This window comes from Anas acuta, chromosome 4, assembly GCF_963932015.1.
Source record: "Anas acuta chromosome 4, bAnaAcu1.1, whole genome shotgun sequence".
NCBI lineage: Eukaryota > Metazoa > Chordata > Aves > Anseriformes > Anatidae > Anas > Anas acuta.
The window spans coordinates 48,650,660-48,677,787 of NC_088982.1; the positions used below are offsets into that span (position 1 = coordinate 48,650,660).

At 40.5% G+C, this 27,128-nt stretch overlaps 1 protein-coding gene across 14 annotated transcripts in view; it reads right to left on the bottom strand.

The window, feature by feature from the left end:
• The window catches only part of MARCHF1 (membrane associated ring-CH-type finger 1), a 296,342-nt gene that overhangs the window by 206,490 nt on the left and 62,724 nt on the right, over positions 1-27,128 (bottom strand). For 6 of the 14 annotated variants that reach the window (XM_068681138.1, XM_068681137.1, XM_068681139.1 and 3 more), the window contains exon 1: positions 25,300-25,444. The exons of 4 other annotated variants lie outside the window; for them this stretch is intronic. The gene's annotated coding sequence lies outside the window, so the exon portion shown is untranslated. Of the gene's footprint in view, positions 1-24,548; positions 24,829-25,299; positions 25,445-27,128 lie in introns of those variants that run through there. 4 more of the 14 variants (XM_068681134.1, XM_068681125.1, XM_068681135.1 and 1 more) reach the window with 4 other exon arrangements.

Consider the following 27,128-nt stretch of genomic DNA (forward strand, 5'->3'; position numbering starts at 1 on the left):
CTGTTTTATCCTACTCTACTGTCACATTCTACTGGGAATAGGGAAAACTTCACTACTTTCAATACACAGATCCTTTGATTCAATAAAGACTTTTTATAAATAAAGCCCTTAAAAAGTTAGGAAGTGTGGTAGGGTATCAAAACAATTGGACAAGGAAAATGAATAACTACGTAGACCTGTCAGTGTAATTGTCATAAATTAATTCACTGAAGGACTACTTCTGCTGATCTTTCTTACCCTGGAGATAAAACTACACTCTTGTACTGTAAATACAGCATAAACAGTACTTATGAAAACACACCAACACAGATGTAACCAAGCAGTCTTTAGAGCATGACCAAGTTTACTTCTTACCAAACTTTCTCATTCAGCCTTACAGCAACTCTACAGTTACCTCACTAGGAGAAAAGTAGCCTCCTACCACGCTCATCTCTTTGAAAAGATCACATCTTAGTTACTGTGCACACTTGAATAACTTTTTTCAAAATTCTAAGTGTTAAATAACTTTTTTTTTTCCTGTTATTTTGTTAGTTTCATCCTGATCCATCTCTTGCTGATCTTAATAAATTAAGGAATTAGTTCCCAGTATTTTTCTCTGTATTAAATGCTTCCAGTAATCAGAATAGTTACACCTCCGATTTCATATCTAACAATAGCTTCGAACCCTAAATAAACTGCCTTAGCCACAAGCTAAACTGTGCCAAGTACAGGTGGAAAACAGCACCTATTTTTATGTTCCATGTGTTTAAAAAAGTAATCTCTGACATCAGTAAGTTCATATTTGAAAGATGATCTGCGACTTATAATGTATCTTTCACAGTCGGTAGATGATTTTGAGTACCCCAATCTGAAATCCTCTTAGAGCTATCCGATTTTCAGGAAGACAATTCTGAGCACAGCCAGGACATAAATTACTTTAAGAATATTAAGCTTTTCAACTCACTATTTATTAAGCTCCGTCTTTCTTTAGGTTATCCAGCACTTTGTAATATGAACAAGTAACTATCTCAGGCTATTAAACAAGGTGACCATAGAGAAATTGGACATAGGAAACACAAACCTATGAAGAAACATAATTTTAACCCTCTCCCTAATTCATTCGACCTTCAGTCATTATTCAACCTTCTGTTATCTCTGGCTAACCAATCTAGCTCTAAACTGAATTTGTTCAGGTGGAGTATTTTACCTAAAATCTCTGTTTATCTCTGTTGAAGTTGAGCAAAATAAGTGAAACAAAGGCATCAGAAATATTATAATCATAGAGATTTGCTGCAGCTCAGGTAACAAGTGAGGAGCACATCCTCCGGCAGAACACTCGCTTGTCCCAGGGCAATGTTCCATCACTGCCAGGTTTTCTCAGGCTCCTTCCAGCTCTCAATAGTACCTATACCACAATTACATTGCCCTTTCCCCAGGCATTGAATACCTCCCAAAAGAATGAGTACTGCAGATTTATTTTAACCATTTGATTACAAATGAAACCCAAATGACATCTAAACCTTTAAGTCGCCATTTGTTTTGTAACAGATTGCATCCAAGCAGCAATACAAATTACAGGCTGCAAACTTCTGTCATCTTCCCCACCTCCCCTTCAACTCGTTGTCCATAAGAGCACAGGCCAAGTAGTATCATTAAAACACTTGTATTTAATATTTTTATTAATGATGATGGGATGAATGTACCAAGCCAGTTTGCTGGTGATTGATGGGAGGGACTCACAACCTAGAGGATATGTCTCAGCTTCTGAGGGATCTCAACTGGCAGGGGAAATGAGCTGACATATCTCATGGAAATCAGCAAAAGATGCATGCAAGATACTGTAAATGGAAAAGAACAGCCTCATGCAACAGTCCAGTGTGTGGGCTAACTGAGCACAAATCAGCTCTGCAAGAAAGAACACGCAGGGTCCAAAGGACAATTTGAACTTGAGTTAAAAAACGCACCCCTGCAGAACTAAATGCAAGGGCATACCAGGCCACACCAGAGCATATTACATTTTTTGTCCCCCCTTTCTTCATAGCAGGCCTCATGTTGCTGTGGCCTAAAAAACACTGACAGCACTACTATGTTTTGGAGGTGAGCAAAGGAGGGGGGAGCACAACCAGGACAGCTGGGCCCTACAGACCACACCAAGTCATGCTCAGCAATGAAAGCTGAGTGGAAGGAGGAGGAAGGGGGGGGAGGCATTCAGGGTTGTGGCATTCCTCCTCCCAGGCAGCCACCTCACACCCTGAGACCCTGCTTTCCAGGAACAGTTGGACTTTCCAGGAACAGTTGGACATTCATCTGCCTTTGGGAAGTAGTGCACGAGTATCTCTTTTTGCTTTGCTTGAGCACGAGGCTTTTGTTTTCCCTTTTAAGCTGTCCTGGTCTCAATCCACAAGTGTTCTCTCATTCCTTCTTTTTTCTCTTCATCCCACAGGAGAGGGGAGTGAGCAAGATGCTGCGTTCTGACTCTGCTGTTGGCTGAGGTCAGCCTGCCACAGGTGCCCTTCCACTGGAATTATTCAAGGATATTTCTTAGTGCATTTCTCACATCCTCCATAGGCTTCAAAAAGCACGTCATAATGCTGTGAGGAAGAAAGCAGCAGTTACAAAAATTTTGACTGTCCCAAACTTTCTCAAGAATTGATGTGAAAAATATGACAAATTCTGCATTGGCCACTATCCCAGGAGGGCCAGAAATCAACTACTATCACAAGCCAAGAATCTACACGTTTATCTTATTATCCCTGCCATCAATTTTCAATGAAAAGTCAAAGAGAGGGGAACAATCTCAAGGAAGCTGGAGCAAAACTGATTAGATGACACACCATACCCTAAGTTTTTGCGTGGGCCTGTGTGAATTCTGACATATTTAAAATTTTTAAATTGTTGTGGGTGTTCACAGAAGATAGCTGAGCAACTGTTATAATATGACAGCCAAACAAAAAAAAAAGCTGCCAGATACACTGGATTTGCCCTCTTCCCAAGGAGGGAAAAAAAAACGAAGTCAAATAATTAAATATTAAGACACTAAGCCAAATCAGAAGGTTTGATTATTCAAGTTTGGGGATTTGGGGTGGTGTTTTTTTGTGGTTTCGGTGTGTATTTTTTTGTTATTGTTTTTCCTTGTTCTTATTAAGAGAATACATTTTCTTATAAGTGATAACCTATTTTATCTGATGCAGGGAAGAAAACGAGGCTGGCAGGAAGGGGTTTTGCACTGGTTCTGAAAACTCTAATGAGCTGCTGCAAATGCCTCAGACAATTTTCTCAAACCTAGAATGGGATGTGTGAAGACTATGAGAAACTTTAAAAAAATCATCTCCATTTTATGAAGCCTCACAGGCATGTTGCATTTACATTTGTGAGATACAGTAGGTTTGAAAGTATAGGTAAACAACGGAGAGCACAGAGACACATACTTCTCTAGACATGCTTTTTGGGGATTTTGGATTATAAAAGTACTTTCCAACAGACCACCTGCTTGCACATTTATGTTGCCACATCTAACTTTATAGACAAACTACAAGTACTCTCATTTTCCTGGAAATTTGTTTTGTATTACCTACATAACCATGCAAGACCATAAGGCACAAGCCATGCAAAGAATTCATGATTTGCTAAATTTGAAATCAAAAAGAAAATCCTAAATGTTTATAAGAGAAAAGGCTAAATTAACTTATTTCTCTACCATTTTCACATAATGTAGCTACGTAAGAACGAAAATAAATCTGGAGGCAGATTTATGACCAAATTGTGAAGTAACTGATATAACAAACAGTTTGGTAAAACAGTATTTACATATACTGACTTCAAATATTCTGGAACACACCCAAATATGTCTCCAACATGAATTCACCAAAAATACACATGAATCAATTAAATACATCTTTTTTTCATTATTGTTGTTAATCCCTAGTATTATATTACTATATATATTTCCCTTCCTGGACAAAATGTTCACCAAGACAAGTCTTGACGCAGACAGATGAACCACGAACTAAGAAACCTAAATTCCATTGCAATGATATCTACTGAGAACCAATTAACAGATGCCAAGGTTTGTTAGTAAAAGAATGTGATAGATGAGTTACATTACAGTGAATTACATACAGCATTCAGCTTTTCAAATTAAGAAGCAAACTGTGACGCCATCAGGCTATTTTTATAGAGGACAGTGGGAGTAGGTTATATTCCTAATTAAGAAATCTAAAATAAGCAAAAAAAGGGCCACCTAACAAATTAAAATTAAGAGCTATATAATGCACAAGAAAACAAGTGTACTCTAGACACTACAGTGTTGTCAACCCACGCTCTCCCTTTATCATTTTGATAATGGTAGTTTGAGATTATATGTTGGTCTAGATTAAACTGTCAAACCAATGCACCCAATAACTCTTTATGTCGATTTTATCACAATACTCCAGAACAAAACTTAAAATAAGCTTTTTTTTTTTGGTCTTATTTTTGTTTTTACTCATCCAGACCAGAAAGAGTAGGAACAGAAAGGAAAAGAGGAACTGAAGTTTAGTGAGCCAGTAGATGAAAACACATACATCACTCGGCATGGTGAAAGGAGGACCCTGTGCCTTCTGAAGAGACACGATTACTACCTGATACAACTGCAAGTACTGGTCTGTTGAGAATGGTTAAGTGATCAGGGTTTGTTCTATACACTCTACAGCTTAAGTACCCTCTCAGCACTCGCACCTTTTGCAAAGTGTATTGTTTTTCAAAAATAGTTCAAACTTGTGGCCTTACTCTAAAAGGCGCCACTTGGCCCAGCAATGTCAGATTTTGAAAAATATCATTATAGACTTGATTTCAATATTAGTAAATTCTAACAATGTTCACAAAGATCATAGTAAATTCTCACCTAATATGGGTGCTGAACCACTCCGAATGCTGAACTCCTTCAACAACTACAGTCCAGTTAAACAATGCTGACATATATTAGTGAATGGCAACGTAATAGAGTAGCAGACACACTCTGCCATTTGTGCTATCCAGACCTCCTGAGTACCGCAAATTAAAGCATTCATGAGACCTGTAACTCAACACAAATGTTAGTCCTTTCTTCTCCCTAAGCCCTTCTAGCCCCTTCAAGTTCACAGAAGTGCTTTGTGACGGTACTCCTTTAATACTGAAGAGTTTTTCCTTCTTAGACTGCTCTTCCCAGTCATACAAAAGAAAAACAAAAATAGTTAATGAAAGTTTATAACTTCTGTATTAAAGAACCATATTTAATAACATAATCTGGAGATTCACTACCTTTCCTTTCATTACTCAGCCATCTCCCAGAATGACAAAAATGCAGAAAAGCATGATTATGTACTAATCGATTTATGTATTCAGGCAACTACATATGGTCCCTTCCCATCAAGCATTTCAAGGGCCAAAACTTATGTTCCGTTTTTAACATTAGATTAAGCACCTATTAAAAGCCATGCTCTTCTGTCTTGTCCTGTCATTCCTCTTTAAAGCTAACAGGAAAGGTGACAGAAAGAAGAAAATGAAAACGAAATGTTTCCTACTTTCACCTTTTCTCATCTTCTTTCCTGCTTCTCTCAGAAGTTCTGTAGTCACCTTAACAGTTTCTCAGAATATATCTCCTTTTTCTCTGCATCAGACACTCCATCCCTTATAGCAGACTCAATGCTTGGAAAGATTCATTGGGAGACATATGACATTCCTATGCCTAATCTGAGACTTCACTCAGCCGCACAAATTAATTAGAACTCAATAAAGAAAGGCACGACAAAATGGAAGAGCATCCTCTCTGCAGGTGAAAAAAAGTTCCACCGCTCAGTTTCATTTGAAAACACATCGTGTAAAAACCTGACAAGTCAGAAGGATTTTATTTCAATGGATCTAAACAAAGATGACATCTTTTCTAGCACCAAATTAAAGTTACAAGTATTTCTATGCCAGCTCCTAAAGTAAGGCTGCAAACAACACACAAATACAACAATAGGGACAAAAGCTGGTAAGGAGGCTTCATGGTGGGACACAGCTTCATATCATGGTATACAGCTAGAAGAGCTCTAGCAAAGGCTACTGAGAACATTTCACTTTGGATAAACAATGGAACTTGAAAAGCAGGCCAGGCAACAGGGCTCTTAGGGTATCAAAACCAATCTCCTTCAGTTCTTCAAACTTGGGTAATCACTGATTACCCAAACAAAGCATGATATAGGCCCATACACAGAAAAAATATATATATATCAAATGACTCGCTGAAAAGACCTGTGCAGTATTGTTGGACATCACTTGTTTATACATACACACCTACCTTACGTCAGGGTTTTTCACCAAATTGATGTCATGTCTCCACCTGCTAATCAGGCCTTACATGGAGAGAACCCTCTCCACCATAAATCAGCTATCACAGAAAATTACTTCCTTGTCAGGTATTTATGAGAATCATTACAGGATAACTCTTAAGACTGCAATGAAGTGACAGCATGGAGGTAACTTTTTCATACGAAGACCTTAGATTAGTTCTTCATTAGGCCCATAATAAAAATAGTCACAACATGGTGTTTCAGAGCTCCACATTTCAGTATCCTTAATAACTTAACTATTCCATGAACACCAAAACATATAAAAATAACCTTTCAAAATGATTATTGTTGCTGAAACATGAAGAACCTTTGGAATCCATAATAAAGGAGAAAGAAAACCACTTCACATGACTAAGAATAAGAGATGCCAAATAAACACTCACTGATATTACATTGTAGATAATGCTTTCTTCATTTACTCAGATACAGCTCAACACTTACAGAATACAATTACACGTATTCTCGCACTTTGTATAAGGAATGCAATCACAACAACTGTAAGAGCATACATATAACCATTTTCTTGCATTATAACAGAAAAAAATAAACTTGCAGCATCTGAAGAGTGCTATTTTTATTCTCTGTTCCTAGCAGAAGTTCTTAGCTACCATCAACAAGATACTGTATAATGGTAAGCGCAGGACAATAGGGTATAAAATCAGGGGGAAAAAAAAACTATAGATATTCCCTGTTTCTGCTGCTACAAACAAGATTTCCTTAGACCATCTGTTCCCCTTTAGGTATAAAAGCTTCTAAAACAGATCAGGATATTAAATAGTCATCATGCAGAAAACTTTCCTGTTGCTAAGAAACAGGAAGGAAAATAATGGTTCCAAGGTCACCTAGTGCTGAATTGATTCAGGATGACAACATTTTTGACCCAATTTGACCTATTTCATAAGGGATCAAACCCACCTTTTGCTTAGCTTTCATTGTTTCCATAAGCCACATTCTACTTAGGAGACTTATATTTATGTGGCAACAATGACTGGAAGTAAAACTGTTCAGAGACTGGTGACAGAAACGTTGCTGTGATTACGCAAATCAACGGGGAATTAGAATACTTTGAGAAATCCTTCTTGAATCGAAAAGGTTCACTGCATTCTGCATGACCTTTCAGTTCTGACAGCTTTTTCATTAGCCAGCTTTTAGTTCTAGGTTGAAGTCAAAGGTCAATGTTTCTAACAGCACTCAGCTCAACAGGCAAGTCAAAGACGACCGTTTCATTGAGTCACTGCTCTTGCCAGTGTGAAATAAGGCATTACTTTCTTGTTAAGGCCAGCACACTGATTTGGTTGCACTCTTTCTCAGTAATTAAGAACTTCAGAGCATCACTATACCCTGTACAAAAGAAAATCCAAACAAAGTACTAACACAGATACATCACCGCACTGTCATCCAGACATGTAACTTCAGAAAGAGCATGCAGCAGGACAAAACATAGGTTTGCTACTTAAACAAATAGGAAAAGATGTCAGAAGAAATTCAGTGTCTGAAACCCAGTATCATTATTCAGTAAGTTTAATTAAATACTTCTTTTTAAGCTAAAACAAATTAGGAAAAAAAAAAAAAAAAAAGCTGAGTTACTTCATGTGCTTCCAATAAAAAGTACCAAAAAAAAAAAAAAGAGACAGATCTTGCTTTTGTTGTAAAAGTGCTACAAAATTCAACCATTCATGCTCTTTTCAGGCCCAACTATAGGGACTCACAGAAGCAACCTATACATAGCCAGTTCTCCTTCTAATCTTCCTGCAGTTCTGCACAGCTCTTTAAAGAAGCTCAGCCCTGTAATGTCTCCCCTCCACTCTGCTGTTAACTATGGCCCTAGAAACAACAGCTTCCAGGCTCAAGAATTACCACGTTATGTTCCACTAAACATTAAAGGAGCATATAGAACAAACACTACAAGAACAAACTGTTTTAACTACTATAAAAAACCTGAAATTCCTCCTTGACAGTAAATCTATTTTTCTCTTATGCATTTTCTCAGTTGTTTGTTGCACACATTTGAACATGTATCAAACATAACGCATGTTCAAGTGCAGTAGTATAAATGTTTACCTTGATGCTTGTTTTCAGTCTGAACAGACCACTCACAAAACACAGGGTGTTACCACATGGCTATTCTTCTGGCTTACAAAATGCTTCCTGCTCACCAGGCTTCCTCCTGCCATTACTGTCTCAACTCCACAGAGACAATTTCTTCTTGCTGTTCACTATTTGTTCTCTGTATTTCCTGATTGCTACCTAGGCTGAAGTTAACATCAGTGATAACACACCTCTTGAGAGCACACAGAGCCTGATGGTGATAAGGCCAAATTTTAGCACAGAAATGGGCAAAGACAAAGGCAAAACGGCCTCGAGCATTCACAAGGTTTCTTCATCGCATCTAAGGATGCTGTTGCCTTTAGGGATCCTGTACAGCCATTTAAAAACATCTATATTAAAAACAAATAATAAAATGTAATAAACAATGCTTATATTTTATTAATCTATTAATGTCATTATCAAATTTGAAAAATATTATGTTGGTAATTTAAAAAAATAAAAGATGCCTAATTAATACAAGATACTCAGTAATTTCTGGCATTTAAACAGAATTTTCTATTCCAACATCATTCATTTCTACACTGTTAAAAAGCTCTACACAGGGTTAAGTAAAGGCTAGGTCTGGCCATCACAAATAGCAAAGACTGGTATTTCCTGCAAGTCTTGTTAAAGAAGCCAAAATCTGTTGACCACCAAAAATTAATCTCAACCCACGCAGCTCAAATCCAAAAGAACTGATGTGCTAGATGGACCCTGAAGGAGCTTGTAGCTGCATTGCTATGTTCTGCAGGTAATTAAAGAGCCTGGTTTCTAGCTCTGACTATCTGGTCCCTTCCATGAGGATTGAAATTAGTTTTTAAAATTAAGCGTGGGTTGAATCAACTGACAACAGAAATTGTCATACTTTGCATAAACTGTAAAAATGCAATATCCGATGGAAATTGGCAAGAGGACTTAAAAATCCCATAAAGCACTTTTCTCTGTACAGAAATGTGTTATCAATAAATACTATTTGAAGACACATTTCAGAATTTCACTGTAGCAAAGCTACTGAATCAAAGCATTTTACTTTAAATGTAGAAGTAGCACAACAAAGCCTACCCAACATTTGGCTTTAAAAAAAAGGAACGGAACTTTACAGCCAAACTTGCTAAAAAACACTGTTTGCCAGCTGAAATGTGTGAAGAATGAGAAGAGGCCTGTTGTAGAGGCAATTTCACACGCTTGCCCCAACTTTCCATGTCCTGGCGCCTGGGCCCTTTCCGCCTCCAAGGTCCCATGCAGCCGCGCACACAGCTCTGTTTTGGCAGTGCTGCCTTTTATCCCTAACTTGAAAGCCTGATCTAGAGCCGACCTGGTGGACTGACAGTTGGACATCACCTAGGTTTATTTTAATTCCGCTTCCTTGATGTTAATCTGCTAATATAGTTCTCTGTTGTTCCATTAACCTTATGTCTTAAGTCTCTCTTTACTATGATGTACCATAAAGGCATATTTCCAAGGGATAATTAAATACCAACACACACTATCTTTATGGATAACAGTGATAACAGTTGACAGTTTTCCCCACAAAGAGCACTTTTACATCCTGCCTTTGAAACATTTTCCTCCTCCATCTTCATTTGGGCTGTGAACCAGAAAGAGAGGTATGTGCCTGGGACTTTCCACAATACAAATACTCATTTTTTGGAGGTAATCCTTGCATCTGTTCATCAAGTGTTTCTCAGCTACATATAATTCCAACAGCTTAACAAACCTCACATTTAACACTCTTCTCTGGAAACAAGTTCTCAAAAAAAAAAAAAATACAGTGATAATATTGTATATATTGTATATAAGCTAAGAAAATTAGGAAAATTAGAAAAGATTACTTATGATGGGAGGAAGAGGATGTCTTCTGAGCCAAAATTACTAATTCTTTTTCTTTCTAATCACAAAAATTCTCAAAATAGAGAATTGAGGTAACAGCAGAGGCAAGACCAAATCCATTCTCAAATCCCCCACTAAATAAGCAAGTATGGATGTCCAAAGAGGTGTCTAGACCAGCAGTTCCAATTACACTTCCTGAAAAAGCTCTAAATTAACCATTAGTTATTTCTTTCTTTACAAGATATGGTGTCAATGAAGTGATTTCCAACCCTGATACGAAACTATTCATGGCACTCTTGTTACAGAAAATTCCTTAATTGGATGCCAGCGATGCTTCCTGGCAGGAAATCATGCAATTGTTAAATGTCTGACTAGCTGAAAAGGCCTCGATTTGTAATTCCAGAGTACTTGCAGTACCTGCCAACTCTATGATCCCTGCAACATTTGTTACAGGGAAAACACCAAGTCTAAGCTTAAAATGCTGACTGAAATCTGGAGAAAATGGTTTGACTTATAACATCTAAAATGCTATCCTAAAAATGAGCAGTAAGTTAGTTCAACTTGAAATCTTACTTTACATTGGAGTAACGAGACCTGTGGCAAAATATTCACTTTTTCAGCATCAAGAAGTTCACGGCAGTGAATACTCAATTCATGTCCCACAAGGTGTGTGGAGCTTGTGCCTGCTTCTCCAGCCTCAAAGCTGAGTAAAACTTGGTGTGTCCGTCTAGTGAGGATGCTGCAATTGTCCATGATGAGTAGCAATTTATAATGTTGACCAAGATTTGCACACTCATGCAGAGTATGACAGTGTCTTTCCCCAGTGGGAATTACTACCATGCCGTTACTATTGTATGTGGTACTAATGCAACAGCTACACGACAGCACATTATATAGTAGCAATTATCAGCATATTCAAAAAGGGTAAGTCATGTCCTTTGTTGCTTCAGCCTACAAAATATTCATCTATAAGGTGTGTGACTTTATATTCAGTATCTGTGAAAAAGATCAGCATTCAAAGACCCATTTGAGAAGAACAATTCCTTTCACTTTACAGGAAAAAATGTTTGTTTTTTTTTTTCCATGTTCACAACAGAAGTGGCAAGTAGTAAGAATAAGAATTTGCAAGCTCCTGATCTTACATGTACCACTTTTGATTTACACAATTGATTTATCAAGAGTATATTTGGAAATTTAATTCTTTGGACTCTTTCCAGCTCACGTTGACTATTCAGATTTTGAAGCTCCTCTAAAGTCATTGCCTGTCTGAGCAGATTAACCTATGAAGAAAGAGGTATGCACTGTGTCAAAGTGCCACTGGAACAGCACTAGGTGATAACTTGGGGGATCTCATCTGATTCGAAACACAGTAAGGGAGGACAGGTCATGCCACAATGCCACAAAATGAAAACACTTAAAATGCAAAAATGGAAAAGCAACAACTGTGTCTAACAAAAAACTCAAACCTCTGCAAAACACAACGTTGCATTTAATCGTCATCTGATGCTATATTTGAAAGATATATCTATTACTTTCAGACCGAGCCAGTACTGGCAACAGATAAAGTAAAAATTATTTGGATATGCCTGTCTGCTCCTGGATTTCTACAGTCGGAAGAAAAATCCCAGCAGTTAAGCCAGTGATATTTCTCGTCATAACAACAGCTGACGTTTATTTCACATACTCCTAATGGACTGCAAGAAGAGTCCTGCCAGCTCCAACAGCCTGGAAGTGAAGAACAGCTGCCCAGTGCATTTAGCAATGCCCTCAGCTATGAGACCTAACAGTATCTATAACCACGACCACAAATACAAGATTTCAAGGAATGCTATACCACAAAAAATGAAGCAATTGGAATATTCTAACAGGTTTGCAAAGCAGCAGGGCTAAAACACTCCTGCAATTCATAGGCATTTTAAGGCAATGGAAGAAAAAGGAAACTTTCAGTATATACCAGTAAGAGTCAGCCATGTTTTCTTTGTCTGTGGACACAAAGTGTGAGTAAATACATCAGAGGCAGGGTGGCTAACTATAAATCTTTTTGAAAAGAACCACTTTTCCTAAAATTTGTTTCTCTACAGAATATTGACTGCCTACTATAAGGAACAAAAACAACCTCAAAAATCATCTCCAGAATCTGCTGTGCAGATTTTTTTTTTTTTTTTTTTTTGCTACCACAGAGAGATGGAAAACCTGAAATTACATCAGGTATAAATGAAAGCTACCTGTCACAGAAAGCATCTTGAGAAGCCTAAAAAAAAAAAAAAAAAAAAAAAAAAAACCAACCAATTGGGACAATTAAAAATAAACAAAACAAATAAAAAACCACTACTGACAGCGTGCCACTTAAGCTTCCCTGACTGCCTACCCCTCTTCGCCACGTAATGTCACTCTCCAGTGGAAAGGTTCCAATTATATACACAAATGTACACCTGTGCAGGCACTGACAGGTGTCAATAAATTATATTTCTACAAATCTTTTAAGTTATTTCCTACAGCATGTGGGCAAGAAGCCAATCTTAGCGGAAAAAAGAAGGGCTTACCTTTTCTGCAAAAACTTTGCTGAAGGTTCTGAAGAGAATTGGAAAAAGCAGTTCTCTGTTTTAACTCTAACCACTCCTCAATAAATGCAGAGTAGCACGGGCTAAAGATTTCCAGGATGAATTAAATACGTGTAATTTAAACCTCAGTAGCATGCCCTGACTTCTATAAACCAAGTGTATGATCCTGGTACCCAGCAATACAATACCCACAACGTCTGAACAATAGGTACATATTTTTGATTATGGAAGGTGGAAGGCTAAGACAAAGGAGCCTCTATGTTTTAAGTGTCTGCACATCCCCCTAACAGCAAGGGACCTCATCCTGGCCATCTCCACAGATGGAATTACGTGGGCTGGTGAAGCAGGACTGCTACTTTTCCCTGTTTCCCTCCTTCAGTTTAGCACATAACCACTCCAGTGCTCAAAAGGCATCTATGGAGAGGGGTACAAGCAAGCCGCTCCAGGCCCAGCACATGCTGGTTCTTACTAACAAGGCTTGTGAAATTGGGCCAGTAAGCTGGCATGTCGCACCAACTGGGCACCACGCTGCTTTTGAACAACAGGCAGAGCAGAGACAGCTCTGAAAACAGGGAGAGAAATCTTATGCTAGACTGGCCGGTGATTAGAATAAGGTGGAGATGTCAGAGATTTGACCTTGAGTCGCCTATGTTAGGAGTGAACATTATGGGATGCCAAGCTGAGATGCTTCTTGTTAACACTTCCTAACGAGAGGAATTAATGGGATGAGAAAACAGTTTTATGGGAGCTCTACACAGGACCTTTCCTTGTCCATGAATAACAACGCTGGTTTTTAAAAACAGAATTGTTCTATTTCAGTTGCTGAGCAGGTGGTCTGTTAAATCTTACAAGTTATGTCTGGTGGTTAAGTATTGGTGTAAATATTTTATTAAGCTTCCCAGCTTATAATAAGCATTGCTTAGCACTATTTTATGCAACACCGGCTACAGAAATTATTCTACCAAGGAAAAACAAAAGGATGAATGCGAAGCGGATAACCACTGTTATTTATTTGTTTATTTTAATATGAAAGGGAAAAAAGATTGTGAATTCCAAGTTCAATGTGCCTGTTTGGAGAAGAAGCATCTTCTTTAATCTTATCAGTTTACAGCCTACGCAAATAGGCATGCATTATCTTTTTGTTCTCGTTCTTTTAATCTCATGCATTTATTTATTTATTTGATTAAAGACCTACATTATAAACAGTTTAATCACTCAATCTATATTCCTATAAAGCTGAGGGACCATTCCGGTTGATAGTTGCTCTTCCAGTCAATTAAACACTACCTAGTTTCTCTGTCAAAGTTGCAAGCCATTTTCTGTTTCATTTCTTGGCATTTTCCCCCTTTTGCAAGCAACTTAAATGGTTCTGTGGTGTAAGTAACATACAGGATATTCATTATACTTTAAACAGCATTTTTATTACTATTTTTTCTTTTTGTTTGTAACACTGAAGAAAAGATCTCTCTCCCTCTGAGAATTTTAATTATCATGTTCTGGGATGTCTGCTATATTGTTCAGTGAAATGAAGAAACTCCTATTATTAGAACAAAAAGCAAAATTGCCTGTTGCAATTCTCACCAGTTTGTTCACATACAAGAGCACGATTTATTGGCCTTGCAGTAACAAAGTTTTTGACAGTTCAGGAGGATTGTTGTAGAGACTGTGAGGCATAAAGTCATAATTTGGAGATCCAAAAATAAGCTTCAATTCTTATTCAACTCAAGGTGGAATGGAAAAATAATGTATTTCAAAGAGATAAGATTACTCTGCTGCATACATCCAGTCAGGCATCTGAATTCTCCATCTGCACTGTTAAGTAACGCGGCAGGACCTGCAATGGTTGTACAAGAAATTAGACAACATCATGTTTGAAGTATCATTATTGGAACTTCATATCCAATATAGCATTAAAGTATGGAGCTGCAAGGAACCTACAAAGGCCACAGCAATACAGAGCAAAGCAGAAGGGGAACTGGAGTAAGAGTCACACTTCCACATTAGTTTAAGTAGAAGCTAGGTCTGAAGCTAAATCATCAAAAGTGAGAGCAGAATTCTTCTTCATGTTACCTTTACTGAACTGAAAGGCATCCATCATAACATAATTTTATCTTCTGAATAATACTGAGGGTCACTTAATATATAGACACAATACCTGGCTCAGAAAGATCCCTAGAGCTGGTACTCTCTACAGCAAACAAGCACTAGAATTCCCTCACCTTCACATGCAGGCATCTGATTTTTCATCTTCTGCTGATTAGAGCCTGACTTTCACATTGGGCATCCAGAAAAGGAGAGAAATATACAGTGAAAAAACAGATGCAAACACTCCGACCAGCATCAGACAGGACCTACATGGGTAGAAGGGGATATGAGCTGTATCTCCAGAGTAACATTCAGCCGCCCGTGAACTACATTTCTCCCCTAGTAATCCCTGCCTCATTCAGCATGCACAATAAACTAAGGCTAGAGCTCTACAGATAAAAATGTCATTCGCTCCACAACTCTGATTTATCCCCAGCACGTCCAAATTTTGTGTAACAGTTCTGGGGAGAGGGGAGAAAAAAAGCATGGTGCAGTTCTAAGACATACTCAAATGCACACAGGAGACCTGCAGAGCAACTGGAGTCTGCTGTACCACTCAAAGCAAATAATGGTGCTGAGGCTCCACCTGGGCACACCTGCAACCTGTCCTCCTTCAGCCTCTCATAGGGTACAGGCAGTGTCAAGCTGATGCTCTGCCTATCTTCTTGGCCCAGACAGATCAATTCCTTTTTTCTTTTTGTGCAAAGGCCCAGGCTCACTCTTTGTCCCTACCATTTTTAACTCCTCTTGTCAGGTTTGCAGACCCTTCCTCCCAAGCAGCCTCCCTTTTCAGAGCTCCTGGGCACAAGACTGCATATGTCAGCAAGGCTACATGCACCCTGATCTCCGACAGCCCAAAGTGACTCGTGTTCATGATTTCAGAGGAGTCCCGCTTTGTCTCAGCCATTCAATTTTAGGGAGGTGTTAGCTATTAAAGTCTAAGACTTCACAGCACAAGACCAGGTGTTTTCAAGGTCTGCTATATCCCACAAGTGGATAAATCTTCTAAATGGAAGGGGAGAAGCACATTCCTTGCACAAGAACCAATTCATTTTGTTTCAAGGCCCCGTTCTTACAGCATCAGCATGTGTAACTTTCCAACAACATTCAATGTTTATCCTTTTCCCTCAGCTCAGGTCTCTAAATTTACTGAAACTGTTGAAAATTTCTTCTCAAATGACACATCACAGCAGAAGTTTCAAGCCTAGCAAAAGGCATAGGTAACAATGACCAGTGTCCTATGTCAAGGAAACCTAACCACTAATAGATTATTAGGGTAAAAGAAGAGTATTCACCAGTGATCAGATTCAAGGCATTCCAACTATTTCAGAACTTTTACCAATACAACTTCGTTGTAGCTTCTTCTTTTATATATATATATATATGCACGTATGTTTTGTATTTCTCCATGTTGAATCTCCATTGCCTTTCTGTGGAAAATTCTGTTATCTCCAAATTGTTTTCACTCTGTGATGATTGTTTGAACTGGTAACTGTTTACAAAACCTCTCTCTGTACCATTTCAGCAAGAAAGGGCCACATGTGATGTCAAACATACTTAACTTTGGGTCATAGTCTTCTATTTTGATTTCTTTATATTGATATATTCACCTCATGTGAATTTTATTTTAGAAAAATAACACAAAAGCATTAGCTCCTTGCTCTGGCAGACATTTCATCATCTTTATGAAGGATTATTCACAAATTTCTTGGATGCAGAAAGGTACTTAAATGCAGTAAGATATGGTTTGATATCCACTACCTTCAACTAGAAGGCTGTTCTATTGGTTAGAAACCCAATACTAATTTCTAGAGTAAATTTATTTACAGCCAGAACTGTTGTTTGTTCTCACATCAGTGTTGTCCTATTCTAAGTAATTCTTTCCTTGTGTTTATCTCCGCACATTTATAGAGTGCTTGTACTCCCTCTCACATTTCCTTTCAATCCAAAGAAGCCAAGCTAATGACATGATGTACTCTCAACCTTTTTGACACTTATTTTGATGGTTTTTTAAATCACCATTGATCTTATTTACAGTTGAGCTATACAGCTATATAATCACAGCTGAAGCAGAAGAGACTTTGATCTGTCACACCTTAGCACAACACAGCTTCTCTTTGGTAAATTCATAGTACCTTTTTCTAATTTCCCTCTACCATTATGTACAGATCTACCCTTTTCCCCTGAAAGCAGTTTAAGAATTTGAGTAACATTGAGGTCAAACACATACTCCTGCAGTTGCCTGGATTCATTTTCCCCTTTCTTAAAAATGTACACTCCTCTGTTAATTGCTAATTAACTATCCCCTCTACTTTTCAGCAGATCTACACTCAGATTCCACCTTGACTCCATTTCCATACCTTTGGGCCTTTTCTTGTTGGAACTATAATCACCTGGTGAAAAATATGGCATGCAAGTTTTAAGACAAACCTACATTTCCAGTGCTTCAGTCCTAAGGCACTGAAAATTCCAATTGTGATGAAGAACATGTTCATTATTTCATGAGTTCAAGTGTATCTTAATAACAGCTTTGCAGGGCATGTGCATGTTTAAACACTGTTTAGAAAGAAATAATTCTAACAGTTACAGCCCTTAAAAGTAGTCTAACTTCTTAAGGATCCATAAAGAAATGTTGATAACAATTCTGGTAGAAAAAAATTAATGTCATTCCATTAGCTCCAACTATGTCTCAGGCAACCACAAGCACCCCCTCAACTTTTTGCTTCCTCTCTATTATCATTACCTGGACTCCTAACAGATGTTTAAGCATCGTAACATGCATTATAGCCTATTGCTACTGACTAGGCTTTTAGCTAAAGAATGACCCCTTTTCAAGTTTTAAAACGTAGATCTAATTTGATTAGACTCAACACGTGACACAATATTAATCGTATGCCACAGCATTAAGCCACAAGAGGCAGCAGACACCTGCTCTGCAACACTTGAAAATTTCACTCCTTCATATTTAACAAAGTATTCTCATCACAAGCTTGTCGTTTAGAATACCCACAGAAAATGAAGATGAAAATGGATGTATATCATTACGTGATGCTCATAAAAGCCCATCTGCAGCCTGACAAAGGACCAGAGAGAGGTGCTGGGAGGCTGGACAACGCAAATACAACCATACCCAGCTCCTCCCTTCAGCCCACCAAAGGCCCATCACCATATGGCTGGAGAAGCATGGGGGCACGCTGAGGGGCAGGAACCCCAAGGAAGGGCTCAGAGGGGACATCCTGCCTGGTCCCTCACAGGACAGCCCCAGCATGTGCCTGCAGCACAGCACCCAGAGCGGGTATAGCTAGGTGTGCAAGCACTAGCCAAGACCAAGGCAGGTGAGCCAGCCAAGTGGACTGCATTGTCTCTGCATTTCCCACTGGCAGGCTGCTCAGCCAGGGAGAGGAGCAGGAGGAGACCCCAGTGCCATCTGTTCACACGGGCACTCTGCATGTCTGCCCGTGTTATCCCTGGGACCAGCCATGTATGTGTGTGTGACATGGGTACACTCTGTGTCCATGTGCCAGCTGGGAATCCATTTGGCTACTCGCTGAACCCAGGGCATGGAGCTGTGGCAGCCTCACCCCATCAGGATCCTGGACCAGACTCGGTATTTTCGCCTGGCACCAGGGAAAAAAAGGCTTTTGAAAAGTTAAACGTAGCATATAGTTCAAATGAGATTTTCTTCTCCCATCCACATACAGTGATCATCATCTTTCATTCTGTATCTCGATTCGGTTCTTTTTCCACTATTTTCCACTCAGATCATTTCACCCACTTCATATCAATCTTCCCCTATCATAGATATTTCCTCCCCTCCTTTTCACTTCCACCCACCCTACCCCTAACTCAGTTTTCACTGGATTGTTTTCCTTTAGCTTACTTAGGTCTTTCTCCATTTTCTATAATCTTACATTCATCTTCATGAAATTCTTTTTATATCATTTCCTCAAAATTCTTCAACCACCCTTTCAGTAAGGATAAAGACTGCCCCTTATACAGTCTGTCATTTCTCTTCAGCTTTCTTCCTGCTTGCCAAAACTCATTCTTTGTAACATCGCCTTTCGCTCTTCTTCAAAGAGAAACACATGCAATTGAGGCACTCTTCTTCCTACTGAAATAAAACATGGCTATTTTCAAACACTTACTGAGTGAACAGGGTTTGTATTCATTTTTTTTTCATAGGAGGACAGAATAAAATCCACAGACTATTACTACAAATGTAATTCAAAAGAACCAGAAAATTCAGAAAACCGAGTTTCTCACAAAGTGCTAGAGCCTCATCGTGTAACAAACCCACCAAGGAAATACTTGAGGTTTAACTATTTCTTTTCCCCTCCTTCCCTGTGTGTGGCTGCAGAAAGGAGACCGCATTCACGCACGTTTCTTCCTACCCTGTTACTCCTTACCAACTTCAGCAATACTCCATGTGATTGCAAAACTGAATTAAGTTCTTTGCTCTAGCAAGAGCTTATCAAAGAGCCTTCATCTTTTTGAAGCATTTTGCCTCAATCAGACAGAGAGCCCTTTTCTCTCAGCTCCATCGAGTACTGCACCCAGCTGGATGGGAAGACCAGCATTTGAGAGGTATTTGGAGTTAGTTTGGGTTTACAGATATGCTATCCTCCATCCAGTAACACATTTTATTAGGACTTTCACTAGCCTAAGATACTTATTTTACTGGTAGATTTTAAAATGGTATTATACAAACAAGGAAGATATATTTTAAAAATAAATACTTTCAATCCTGTAGAGTTATCAGCCTTATAGTAAAGCACCTGTTTTCATGGAAGCTCATATCCCTGACTCTTTAATGACTGTTTAGCCACACGCAGAGCTACATGGAAGGACAGAGAGGGACAATTTGATACTATGGTTATGTGGAGGAATTTTCTGTACTTCATAGAAATTATTACCACTCCTCAGAGAAACAACGTAGCCACATTACCTGACCTGTGTTTGGCTGCATCTGACAGAAGAGCTTTAAAGAAAAAGAGACCACAACACTGTGAGGGTGACAGTATACATCTTTGATTTGGCACCCAAGAACTATGCTTTGGGTTTCTCTCCCAAATAAATGGGCAGCAAGACTCTCTGACCCTGCCAGAACAGGGCTCTGCCTGTGTTTGTAGATTACATGGCAAGGACAGACATCCAGCCATGCAGACTGACGCGAGTTCCACATGTTGAAATTGCAGAAGCATGACATGTCTTCCTTTGGGAACCACAATCATTCCTCTCCCAAGGAGGCCCAAAATCAGGAAAACACAATTAGAGCCAGTTCTGCTATACACTACTTTCTGCTAGCATGTGGGGCTCTCACTCCACAGCCTACCTCTGAGCACGATTTTTTCTTACTCTGGTTGATAGCATCAAGGTCCTTACACAGCAGAGCTCACTGCAAGTGCCTCTGCACTCAGCTGACCCTGATAACCAGAGAGCTGGAGTTCACCTCACATTCATCTGCTATGCAAAGGGTTGTAGCTGCCCATTTCCAGCAACGCACCAGGATTAATGCCGCCCTCCATGACCAAGACTGTTTTCCAAGCCTCCTTTTATTGTAGTTATCGAGTTCTGCCGTGCCTTACCATGGGCTTGCACTCTGCCCTAAACTCTGACCGTGCAACGTATGTACACCCTTATCTTGTCAGAAGACAGCCCCAAAAGCACACTTCTCTGTTGGCTAGAAATATGCCCTAGCCCTTACTTTACTGCTACTTGATCTCATGCCAGTGTTTTCTCCCTTAGGTTAGGCAACTACCTAGCTCAGCTCTTACTACATCAATTCTATAGTTGATTCCATGTATTAATCATTATTTCCTCTTTGAACTTCTTTTGAACTTATTTCCTGAACTTCTACTTTCCTCTTTCCTCCTTTCATGCTCAAGAAGCCCCTCACTTCTGTAACATCTTCTCATACGACTAACTTCTGTAGAAAGCCGACCTATTAGCATATTATGTACGAAGAAACCCCCTGTATTCAACTAGTCCTTTGGCTGCGCTCAAGCCATACCAATGCCACGCAGGAGAGCCGCTTCCCTTCCTCAGCTTCTCCACTCCATATCTGCCTAAAGTGGCCAGAAGTAAAAATACGGACAGTAACAACGCAAGCAAGCAGTTTGTAATGCTTTTACAGACATCCAAAAGAGAAAATGTTCATCTGAGGGATAGCTGTCAGTCAGAAACCCCTCTCTTATTTAAAGAGCTTAACTTTGGAGCACAGGTAAGTAGAGGAAGAACAGTGTTATCCCAAATCAGAAATGAAACAAGCTTCTGGTCCACAGACTCTCAAAGTGAGCTGCTGAACAAAGCTCTTATACTGTTTAATGATCTGAAGTAACTCATACCTTGTATTTCCCACTGTCCCACATTGTCCAGCACGTTAATATAATCAAATATTACGTACCCCTTCTACAGAAATCGTGTTAGACATCTGGGTGCCGACCTAAAAGTCTGTTTGCAGGTAGGCAATGTCTCTACTTGGATTCCAGTTGCTGGGAGGCAATCAATGAAACATTCCCAGTATATCCAACCCTCTTCCATCTGCTCGACTTAAGTTTTATATTATTTTATTCTACCAAGGTCTGAGTAATCAAACTAATTTTTTTTTCTGTATGAAGAACACTGACATTGCTACATAGCTTAATATCGTAAGGCTTGGCTTTGCAAAAAAGCATGCACTTTGCTTAAAATGAAGTTTAATAATTATTTCTGATTTTACAAAAATACTAAGCTATTCCTTACTTTTTTAAAGGAATACGCAGAATGGATTTAAGTTTTACAAACCAAAAACTGCCTAAGTTAGAGAATTTTCAAGTTGCAATTGATTGCACGCAGCTAGCCAGCAATAACATGCCACTCTTCCTCCCACTCCATGCACTGTACTTCAAGAGAAGTTTACATATTACAAAAGCATCCTTTCTGCTTTGCTTTAATTTCCAGTAACAGCTGCAACTGCAAGGGGACACCTCAGGTCCAGTTGCTTTGCTCCTTTTTTCTTTTGTTGCGTGTAGGGGGCAGACAGGTGCTCACTGACAGAATGCTTTTCCCCGTTTGCACGTTCAGAAAGAGCTGCCTCCTTCCACATGCTGCACACAGTGAGGCAAGGCTGCACGCTGTGCCCTGTGACCACAACAGGGCTGGCCTGCTCACAGGTCCCTGGGACAAGCAGACATCTGTGGATCTTCTCTGGGGCACGTTCCTTTGAAGGACCCCTCAGCAGATAAGCAAAGCTCATGGGACAACATTCAGGCAGGAACAGCCCAACTCTCCCCACACACAAGATACCAGAGACAATTTCAACACCTTGAACATCCTTGTAACATTCATCTTGTAAGACCATAAAGGAGCTATAAATATAGTAACATCTTCACTGTGGAAAGAGAATCCTTGTTTTTCAATAGTCTGAAGTTAACTTTATAGTCTTCCAGCACCGACAAAACTGTCAGCCTCATGCTGACAGCCCGGGATCTAACCCATACACCTCTATGAGGACCAGCGTGGTATCAGTGGTGCAGTATGACTGCCAAAGCACTTTTGTGCAAGTACGACTTGTCCAAGCACACCCCTGAACCCTAAGAACCGTTGGGTAGAACAACCTATATGAGGTTATGAGTAGAGGGAAGGACTCTGGGGAGGTACAAAACTACACCGAACACGCACTCCTAACCAACTCCCTCCTACTTCAAACAACAGCACTCCAATTAATGAGATTCACCGTTTGGTGCATGCCTGGTTGCCAATGGATTTGGAAGAAAAGGCAATGAACTACTGGAATGGCCACACCAAACACATCCAACCGATATGACTTATATCATGAAATGGTAAAATAAGTTCGATTGTTTGCATCATGCAGCCTACTTTTTAACAGGTGCTTATGCCTCCTTCCCAAGGAGTCTCCTAAAAGCTACTGTAACAACACACAGCTGCCTGGAAGAAAATCCACATTTCAATTACCAACCATTTGGAAAAATAATATTCAGTTCAAGAGATTTTTCTTTCTTTTTTTGGCCTCTGATCACTCTGCTCACTTCAAAGGAACACACCTCATTAACCCTGATAATTAACAAGGTTATTCTCATCACATAAAAGGCTTAAGTTTCTCTATTAAGTCATTATTTGAATTTGCACTGCTATTAGATGATGAGGTTATTCTGGATTTAATTTCACATAATAAGATGTTTCTCTTTAAAGATTTTTTTTAATAAGGCACGTAATTCTCATTGACATATATGTTACATGACAGTGAACCTACTGGATAAGGAACAGATAATGTACATACAGAAACCAAACAAAATTCAACTCAAATCTAGAAGGTATGAGGCAACAATTCAAAAGGCAGCACAAATGGAAAACAGGCATCTGATGGCAACATGGCTGTGGCAGCAGAAGCCAGCAACAACTGTCAAAGGAAAGAAGGACCAAGATCAGAAGGGGATATGCACGGCTTGGGAAAAGAAAAACCTGTGTACCAACTCCAAGTTTGACCAACCCAGTAAGACTTCGCATGCTGTAGGCAAACTTCCAGCTCCCTTGCTCTTCACAGTGCAAGTGCAGTATAGCACATCGGGAGAATGTACATAAGGTTTCTCAGGACTGACCAGCTTAAAAAGTGTTCTAAAATCTAATAAGCACTTTAATTTTCAAGCACGGGTGTTCCTTGTACGTGAACTTGCTCCTTCCACAATAGGAAGGAAAATTGTCTAAAGCAAGACAGTTACTCTGAGGATATTAAAAGCAGGTAATCGCAGCAGTCACGTACACAAACCACACATCAAACACAGAAACCAGTTTGTCTCATTATACACAGTGGCATAATATTAGGTGATGTGTATTGTAGTTAACACAAGGAATAATCATAGCAGTGAAAAATTAGCCATGTTTACTTCGAAACGTAATCACACAGGTTTCATAGACAGCATGCCTGACACCAGAGCATTTGAGTGCCTCAAATGTAAATACCTAGCTATGCCAAATTAACACACAAGGTTTTGCACAGGATTTAGTCACTAATAAGTAATCCTAATAGTAATTCACTTAACTGCCGGAACAGATGAAATTCCTGTTAGAACAACAGCAAAGGGGAACCAGCTCACAGTTACGCTCAGCCCTGTCCCACATGGGCAAGCACCACCAGCCTGACCCATCCGCACACCTGAGAAGGGTATCGCTCATTTCAGTCATTTTCCAGAACTCCCCACCCACCCCTTTTTCCCCCATGTTTTAAAGCATCCATCACCAAGTGCTGCCACAACAAATAGCAGCAAGAAAATAAAAGGAAAAAAAAATAAACTCTTCCTATAAGGAGTATCAGGAGTGCTGTGAAATATTCAGAATAAACCAACTATGCAAGTCTAATCAGCGTGCTAAATCCCTAAGGAATTATCAATTTGCAAGTCTCTCAAACACCTAAAAAGGGTAAGAAAGTTGTTAAAAATATAGGAGAGTATTTGTGAATGAGCCATGCACTGAATTTTCTTTTTAAAGTCTAGAGCAAGTAACAGTTTGTCAGCTGAACAAAGGCAGAAGCATGCAAATGAGATGAACAGGGGAGGTAATGGAGGACAACTCCAAGCAGCTTGACATTTGGGCGAGCCTTTTGGCCAGGAATCAGACGGTCACACAGTTTGTAGTATTACCAGAAGCATCAGCACTGTACCTCCAGGAACACTCTGCACAAGGCTTGGACCCTGGGAAACACACCTGAAGGATCCCAGAGCATCCAGAGCTCCCTTTGTTAGCTACTCCATCCCCGTTCCCCTTCCCAAATGAGGGTTTTCCAGCAGACCCCGAGCCCCGGGAGCCGCACACCTCCACACCCGCTTTCCTTCCCTGCCCCAGCCGGGGGCTGGCTTCGCAGCGGGCGCAGCCAGGCGCTCAGCGCGGCTCCCTGATTTTCCGTCCCTTTTTGAACAAACACCCGGAGCAACCAGAGCGGCTCTGGCTCGGCTTTAATCAGTTTAAACCCAAAGACGGGAACTCTAATTAAAACCTGGACCTCCAGCTGTACGCAACGGCTAATTAGCTCCCAACTTTTTAATGAGGCGCCGCGGCAGCATCCTCTCCGGCTGCTGGGGATTAAAGGGGAGACGGGCGAGCTCTGCCGGGCAGCGCAGCAGCTGCCTGCCCCAATCCCCCCCGAATTTCCCCCAAAACCGTCCCGGGCCTTCCGGCAACCCCCCTGGGGCCGCGGGTCTCCCACCCCAAAACCATCCCCAACCCCGACCCCGCAGCATCTCGAAGGGGGCGATTCCCCGCCCCTTCAGCGGGCAGCCGACACCCCCAAACCACCAGACACCGGCTTGCAACCTCCCCCCCGAAAAAAAAAAAAACAAAAAAAAAACATCAATTACAAAATTAACAATAATTAGCGCTCCGCCGGCTCCTGCCTGCGCCGCCCGCCCACTCACCAGCGGCGGCCCGAGGAGCCTCAAGGAGCCCGGCGGCGGGGCGGCCGCTGCCTCCCGGCCGCTGCCTCCCAGCCGCCGCCCGCCCCATCCCGCCCCATGCCGCCGCACAGCCCCGCCGGCCCGCTGCCGCGACACGCCGCGACACGCCCCCGACATGACGTCACCCCGCCCAGCCTGCCCGCCCCCCCCGATACACGGCCGCCAGGGGTGGGAGGTGGGGGGGGGGGGGAGGCAGCGCCCGCCCCGCGCCGTGAGGGGAGGGGAGGGAGGCGCCGCCATCACGGCCTCGTGGTGGGGCTGGGCCCGGCAGGTGGCCCCGCTGCCTCCCGGCACGCCCGTCCTGCGGTGACAGCGGCTCTGTTACCATCCTAAAGAGCGAAAAGGCGATAAAAGTGTTCGCATTTCTCCCCTCGCCGCCTCCCAGCACTAGTTGCAGCCCTCAGTTGTAGTCAGACTTTCAGAGATACAATGATAAATAAGATGCAAAGTCTGAGTATCTTCATTTGTGATTTCACCTAATCGGGTTTGTAACAGCGGTTATTATATCATGACAAATAAAACTGAAAACAGCCTTAATTAGTGCTGCTCTGCCTTACTATCGTAACATACAGCATCAAAATACATTATCTCCTCTCTCGGAAAGGCAGCACTGGGGCATAGCTTCCTGTTATCCACAGGATGCTTTTTCAAATGCTGAATCGGTAATAAAATAAAATAAACCTTTGTCCCCTTGGGGATCCTGATCCTCTCCCTCCAGGCAGGGGCAGCCACGTGAAGCTTCTGTCTGCTGCATGAGGTGAGTGGACTTGGCGCCGAGGTCTAGTAGAGGCGACCGATCTCATGAATCCAGCGCTATGTCATTTCAGCGAGACACTTCAATGATTTCATTAAATGGAACACAAAATTTTAAAGGAAAAAATACCCTCTGAATCCGCAAAGACAACTGCTATTAGGAGAATAACGAAGCAACTATTAGCACAAGACAAGGGAGCGGGTGACATTTGGACAGTAACGGTTAGCTGAGAAAAGATGTGTACTCGACAGAAGATGTGAGCCAGACAATTCATTGAAATAAGTTCGTATAAAAAGACAAGCTCAGTTTAACATCACAGAATGATTTCCTCATACTGAATTTCTCAGCAGAGCAGTCTGTCAGTGGAAAAGGCTCATTGTAATCTCTACCACTGCACCAGTTAGCACCGAGGGTAATACTAGTTTAAAGAGACTGCAAACTTTTTAACATTCCTGTGAATTAGATCAAGTGAGCTGGGAGCCATACCTTTGCTTCCTTACAAAAAAAAAAAAAAAAAAAAAAAAAGGCTGAGAACTACACAACAGAGCAACTTACTATGACAAAAAAAAGGTATCTGAGTTTGCCACTTACCATACCTGAACTTTTTTCTTTCATCCAGATTCCGTGTTCCTGCAAACCAGTACAGCTGGGCTTTTAAAGGGACATGAAACTTACGCAACAGTTTGTGATGAGCAAGATCCTGAACAGTACCTCAAGAGGTTCAGGAATGTATCATTTAAACAAACAGCTATAATTTCATGAGTTGATCCTTCCAACTATCAAAAATGAATATTGCATTTACAAAGCTTTCATAAATCCATGAATGACAGGCCATTTGTACAGCTACATATCACAAAATCTATGTGAAAACATATGCCAAATTCTAGGTTTAAAGACAAAACACAACACATTTAACATGGAGAACATGGCCAAGAAAAAGGGAGGGAACAAAGAATCAAGCTATATTTAAGGCAGAATAACAAAGGGAATGAAGGGAGGAAGTGTTACAACGGGTACTTTGTTTTAATGTTTGTAA